Source organism: Symphalangus syndactylus, chromosome 20 (genome assembly GCF_028878055.3).
Source record: "Symphalangus syndactylus isolate Jambi chromosome 20, NHGRI_mSymSyn1-v2.1_pri, whole genome shotgun sequence".
Lineage (NCBI taxonomy): Eukaryota > Metazoa > Chordata > Mammalia > Primates > Hylobatidae > Symphalangus > Symphalangus syndactylus.
The window spans coordinates 59,667,735-59,674,680 of NC_072442.2; the positions used below are offsets into that span (position 1 = coordinate 59,667,735).

The 6,946-nt window shown below is 42.4% G+C and overlaps 1 long non-coding RNA gene across 1 annotated transcript; it reads right to left on the reverse strand.

Annotated features, from left to right (window-relative positions):
• Positions 1–393: 393 nt before the first annotated feature.
• LOC129469798 (uncharacterized) lies at positions 394–6,369 on the reverse strand. Its single transcript, XR_008653099.2, has 3 exons — positions 6,313–6,369; positions 6,081–6,132; positions 394–474 (listed from the first exon to the last, which is right to left on the reverse strand). It is a non-coding gene; the product is annotated as an uncharacterized lncRNA (long non-coding RNA).
• Positions 6,370–6,946: the final 577 nt, after the last annotated feature.

Below are 6,946 nucleotides of genomic sequence, written 5' to 3' on the forward strand. Positions count from 1 at the left end.
CAACATGGCGAAACCCCATTTCTGCAAAAAATACAAAAATTGGCCGGGCATGGTGGCACGTGACTGTAGTCCCCACTGCTTGGGAGGCTGAGGTGGGAGGATCACTTGAGCCTAGGAGGCGTAAGTCACAGCCAAGATCATGCCACTGCACTCCAGCCTGGGTAACAGAGTGAGACCTTGTCTTAAAAAATAATAATAAATAACTAACCACCATATCATTATCACACCTGAAAAGTTAACTTTAATCAATTTCTTAATATCATATATTAAACCAATATTCAAATTTTCCCAATATATGGTTTGTTTGAATCAAGTGCCAAAAAAGGTTCATACATTATGTTTGCTGATAAGTATTTCATCCCTTGTGCTTGATCTTGATCTATAGGTCTCTCTTCCATTTCTCCTTCTCCTTTCCTTTTACAGTGGCCCCCCTCTTATCTGCTGGGGATAAGTTTCAAGACCTCCAGTGGATGCCTGATAACACAGATAATATTAACCCCTATATCTGCCATGTTTTTTTCCTATACATACATACCTCTAAAATAGTTTAACTTATAAATTAGGCACAGTAAGAGATTAACAACAATAAGAAATGATAAAATAAAATAATTAGAACAATAGACTGTAATGAGAGTTATGTGAATATGGTCTCTGTCTCTCTCTTTACAAATATCTTATTGTACTATATATGCCTTTTTTGGGACCATGGTTGACCATGGGTAACTGAAACCTCAGAAACCAAAACTGGGGATAAGAAGGTACTATTGTAATTTCCTTGTAGTTTTTTTGAGACAGAGTCTCACTCTGTCACCCATCCTGGAGTGCAGTGGCGCAATCTCGGTGCACTGTAACCTCCGTCTCCCAGGTTCAAGCGATTCTCCTGCCTGAGCCTCCCTAGTAGCTGGGATTACAGAAATGCACCACCACGCCCAGCTAATTTTTTTGTATTTTTAGTAGAGACAGGGTTTCACTATGTTGACCAGGCTGGTCTTGAACTCCTGACCTCAAATGATCCAGCTGCCTCGGCCTCCCAAAGGGCTGGGATTACAGGCGTGAGACACCGCACCCAGCCCCCTTGTAGTTTATTGTTGAAGAAATCAGGTTGTCCTATAAAATTTTCCACAGCCTGAATTTTTCGAGATTGCTATCCTGTGGTGATGTTTAACATGTTTCTCTGTCCTCTGCATTGCTGGTAAATTGGTAGTGAGATCCAGAGGCTGAATCCGACTTAGGTTTCTTAGCAAGAATAGCTCAGAGGTGGGATTGCGTATTTCCACCAGGAGTCACATGGCAGGTAGGTTTCCTTCTTGTGACGTTAACGTCCATTGACAATTTTTGTTAAAATGCAGTATTTTCAGGGGTTGTAGAACAATGATGTTCCAATTCTATAATGCCTTTGTCATTTTTCAGCTGCAATACTTATATAAAGAGAAACTTCTCTCTCCTCGACTATTTGGCCATCTGAGATAACAGTCATACAAGAAAGGCAAGATAAATGCTGAATTTTTTCTTTGCCTCTATTTACCTGTTTTCAAAATGATAACATCGTTCCCTTGCCCTTTTCAAAGTTAACCAATGAGTTAGATTGTTTCTTTTTGTCATTAAAAACCCATGTATTTAAACATATTTAATATGTTTCAGCTCGTTATCCTTGTTATCATTGATACTCACGTTGTGCTTCCCAACTTTGGTGGCCGGTGGGAGCCTCTTCAAGTTAGTGCCTGAGTTCTTTTATCACAACATAGTAGTTTTCAATATTTTATTTCCTTGCTTTCTGTCATGACAAGATGTTCCAAGCTCATTTTGTATATTTCCCACCTCAGACTGGACTTAGGCATTTCTCCAAGGAGTCTTGGTTTCATTGGTGGGAATTAATATGTCTAGACCACAATTAGTAGCCACGAGGTTGCTCATTGTTTCTAGGCCTTTTCAGTGGGCAGGGCTAGGAAATACTAATTTTTTTTTTTTTTTTTTTTTTGAGACAGAGTCTCGCTCTGTCACCCAGGCTGGAGTGCAGTGGTGCGATCTCAGCTCACTGCAACCTCCATCTCCCAGGTTCAAGCGATTCTCCTGCCTCAGCCTCTTGAGTAGCTGGGATTACAGGCACACACCACCACACCCAGCTAATTTTTGTATTTTTAGTAGAGACGGGGTTTCACCATGTTGGTCAGGCTGGTCTTGAACTCCTGACCTTGTGATCTGCCCGCCTCGAGTGCTGGGATTACAGACATGAGCCACTGCGTCCAGCCGGAAATACTGTCTTTTTAATGACAAAATATTATCACCAATTCATACTGAAATTTCCAGTTCAATTCAGTACCATCAAATTTTGACTTCATCTATCTTGCATATATGCCTGCTTTCTCTGACACTGAAAAATCCTGGTTCTTGACAATATAACAGAATTACTTATCTCTTTTATCTCACCGTATGCACACAGTGGTCTCAGAGTAACATTACCACCAACAATATGATTACTGAAAATAGGTCATCATTTTTTTCTTTCTTTCTTTTTTTGGACAGTTCTTTTTGTCCTTAGGAGATAGCCCACTAGGAATGTACACTCAAGTTTCTATGCTTTCAAGTCACTTGGAATCATTTTTCTCTGTATGGTTATGCTTCACATTAGATAAAGAGTTATGTTCATTTTTTTCATTTGCTTTAGATTTTTAATTACTCTCTTTTAAAACTTTACATTTCTTATATAAAATATTTACGTGGTTCTAAAGTCCTATCTACAAAACAAGGTATATTGAGAGAAGCTCAGCTTTTATCCTTGTCTCTCTATCCTATTCCCTCTCTTTCCCTATAGATAACTTTTTAAAAATTATGGCTTATCTTTTGTAACATATACATATATAAATATATATAGTCATATGTCACTTAATCACAGGATATGTTCTAAGCAATTTTGTCATTGTGTTGACACAAACCTAGATGGCAGAGCCTACTATACACCTAAGCTAGGTGGTATAGCCTACTGCTCCTAGAATAAAAACCCCTACAGCATGTTACAGTACTGAATACTGGAGCCCACGGTAACACAATGGTTAGTATTTGTGTATCTAAACACAGAAAAGCTACAGTAAAAATACAGTATGCAATCTTATGGGACCACCATCGTATATGTGGTCCATTGTTTACTGAGTCATCATTACATGGCGCATGACTGTATATACACACATTTCCTTTCTTAAATTCTATACACACTTTTTCCCATCTTGCTCTTTTCGTTGGAGATGACTCCAGAACAGAACTTCCCCTGGAACCTGACAAACGGGGCTTCTACCCTAAGTCCCTGCTTAGAGGGCCCCACATATCACAAACACAAACGAGACTCTTATTAGAAAGCTCACAGGTGCCTTGGACTCTAGGTTACCAGCATTCAGCACTGGCTCAGTGAGATGCAGGCCCCAAACATCCTCTTTCATAACGAACACCATTCAGGCCCCAGGGAAACCCCATCTTTACTAAAAATACAAAAATTAGCTGGCTGTGGTGGTGCACGCCTGTAGTCTCAGCTACTTGGGAGGCTGAGGCAGGAGAATCACTTGAACTTGGGAGGCGGAGGTTGCAATGAGCTGAGATCGCACCACTGCACTCCAGCCTGGGTGACAGAGCAAGACTCCATCTCCAAAAAAAAAAAAAAAAAAGATAAATGACGTTATCTAATCCTTTCCCCTAATGCAAATGCAGTTGATTATTACATAACAACATATAGCTCCCCAGGAATGTCGAATGTGTCTGCTGTTCTCTCGCCTTGCCAAGAATATGTTGTAAAACTTGTGAGGTTTCACCAATCTGATAGGTTAGAAATAGTATATGTGTCATTTTAATGTTTCATTATTCTAATTATGAGTGAGGTTGAGCTTGTGTGTGTGTGTGTATGATTAGGACCATTTTCATTTCTTTTTCTGTGAATTATCTATTCATACCTCTAGCCCATTTTCCTGGGGTATTACTGGGTTGTTTTCGTCTCCTCTATTTTTAGGAGCTTCTCATAAACAAGAATATGAACCCTTTGTCTGTGAACACCTGGTTCTTTCTCTGTGCTAGACTCCAGATTCGATTTAGGGAATTCAACAAAATATAAGGCATCACCCATGCTCTCAAACAAACTTTAAATGTTACACAACAACAAGAGAGATACATAACTTCATGAAACAATAAGAAAGGAGAGGTCTCAGATGAGAACATAATTTGTGAACAAAATTAGTTGTTTTAACCCAGAAGTTCAGAAAAAGGGAGTTTTCAGGCTACGGTGCCTGGAAGATCTTATGAAGGTGGAAGTGGATCTAAGCTGGATTTTGAGGAACAAATTGGAAACATAGGAGGGAAGGTTGGAAGGTGAGGATGCCACCCCTGGCGGGGACAGTCATGAAGCTGGGTGGAGGGGGATGGTCTTATTGGGTAGGCATAGGAGGAGGAGAATGGCGCGTGCTAAGATATCAAGCTGGGGCCAGAGGACATTACACCAACGACTCCAAAGCTTCCCTCTGCCAGCAGGTGGAGTGAGCCCTACACCCTCCCCACGCACCCCAACACTATCTGAGGGTGGGAAACAGAAGGGATGCAAAAAGAGGGACTCTCTTGAGTATTTATCTTAAGGAGAATGAGCGCTACCTAAATGGGCTAAGAAATGATCAGATCAGACAGATTCTTTTTTTTTTTTTTTTTGAGATGGAGTGTTTTTGTTTTGTTTTTTTGTTTGTTTGTTTGTTTGTTTTTTCATGGAGTTTCACTCTTGTTGCCCAGGCTCTGGAGTGCAATGGCGTGACTTCGGCTCACTGCAACCTCCGCCTCCTGGGTTCAAGTGATTCTCCTGCCTCAGCCTCCTGAGTAGTTGGGATTACAGGTGTGTGCCACCACACCCAGGTAATTTTTTATATTTTTTGTAGAGACATGGTTTCACCATGTTGGCCAGGCTGGTCTTGAACTCCTGACCTCAAGTAATCTGCCTGCCTCAGCCTCTCAAAGTCCTGGGATTACAGGCGTGAGCCACCGCACCTGGCCTGGACAGAGATTCTAATATATTAGCCACTTAGCTCATTCCACCCTGATCACATGTGAGTGAAGGGGATGGGGGCTGAGGAAGAAGCCAGATGAGTTATAGACAAAGTAAAACGTTCATGTTGGCCTACCCATCTCAGTTATAGTTTGAGCTAACATTTTTGACCCTGCCGTATAAGACTGTAAGGGGCAGAATGTGTCCCCCAACCCCAAGTTGACATGTTGAAACCCTGATCCTCCAATGTGACGGTAAATGATTGGTCCCTTTATAAAAGGGACCCCAGAGAGCTCTCCTGCCCTCTTTCTGCCATGTGAGGATACGCAGAGAAGTTGTCAGTCTGCAACCTGGAAGAAGTCCTTCACCAGAACCTGACCAAGCTGTCACCCTCATCCTGGAGTTCCAGACTTAGAAACTGTGAGAAATAAATATCCGGAATTCTATTGTAGTAGCCCTAACTGACTAAGACAAATACCTATCTCATAGGGCTGTTGGAAGGATGACATGGGCTAACACATATAAGGTGCTTAGCACCTGCCTGGCACATAATAATGCTACACAAGTGTAAGCTATTATTATTAGGTGATCGAAAAATAGTTGCTGAGGGAGTGAGCAAATAACTAAGTCAAAGCATGAAAGACTGACCAGTTGGCGACAGTCCTTGGTAGAAAAAGCTTGAGGGTCAGACAAGCCTAGTGTCCCTCACGCCCCTGCTGAGAGCCACAACCCTCCCCTGCCTGCACCCTCACTTGCCCTAGCAGGAGCCAGTGCTGGTCTGGCACACAGATTCTTTGGCTGTGTCTCTTGGACAATTATAACTGAGGAATTCAGCTTATTTTGGGTGAAATCCCTGGAAGTCCAACTTGCGATCTCAATCTGGGCAATGCAGCCACATTTTCCAATGAGTAACTCCCTCCAATATAACTCCTGGCAGACGATGCTATCGGTCGCTGAGAGAATGTGCCGTCATACGTGGGAAATAGTAAGACCACTGCGTGGGGCTTGACTCATCTGTCAGAGACGGGGTATTTTGAAATCTTGACCTCATTTGCAAACATGTGTTTGCACATACCTTTTGTCAGATGCAACTTTTCCATTCCCAATTTAGCTCCTCCAAATTTTCCCTGAAATGAAAGATGTGACAATGAAGAGAGATAAAGAAACTTTTAATAGGTCTTGATCCAGGTATGTTCTGGGAGAACTCATCTGTCTCTAACTTCCTGTTGACCCCAGAGCCAGGTCTAGGGAGACAGAAGAGGCAAGCACCAAAAATGTTAACAACTACCACTTACTGTAAGCATTACCTGTGGCCAGGCACCGTGCTAACCACTGTACGTACAGAGATTCCTTCACGTACATCGTGACGCTAGAGACCCAGAGAGTTTAAGTAGCTTGCTCAATGTCACGAGCTGAAATGTGAATTCGGGCTGCCTGTCTCCAAAGTGTCTTTGTTTAACCACTTCGGTAGACACTATCTGGATACTACCTTGCTTTATGACATCAGCCAAGAGCCTCTGGCCTTCTGGTTGGAAACATGGAAAAAGTTTTCAGCCTTTTTTTTTTTTTTTTTTGAGATAGAGTTTTGCTCTTGTTGCCCAGGCTGGAGTGTAATGGCACAATCTTGGCTCACCACAACCTCTGCCTCCCAGATTCAAGGGGTTCTTCTGCCTCAGCCTCCCGAGTAGCTGGGATTACAGCCACACCACCAGGCCCGGCTAATTTTGTGTTTTTAGTAGAGACAGGGTTTCTCCATGTTGGTCAGGCTGGTCTAGAACTCCGGACTGCAGGTGATCTGCCTGCCTCAGCCTCCTAAAGTGCTGGAATTACAGGCGTGAGCCACCGCGCCCAGCCAAGTTTTTGGCATTTTTATAGGCTGTCAGGCATTGTGGGGAAGAGAAGCTAACAGTAGGTCTCTGTGATTTGTAAATAGACACTTCG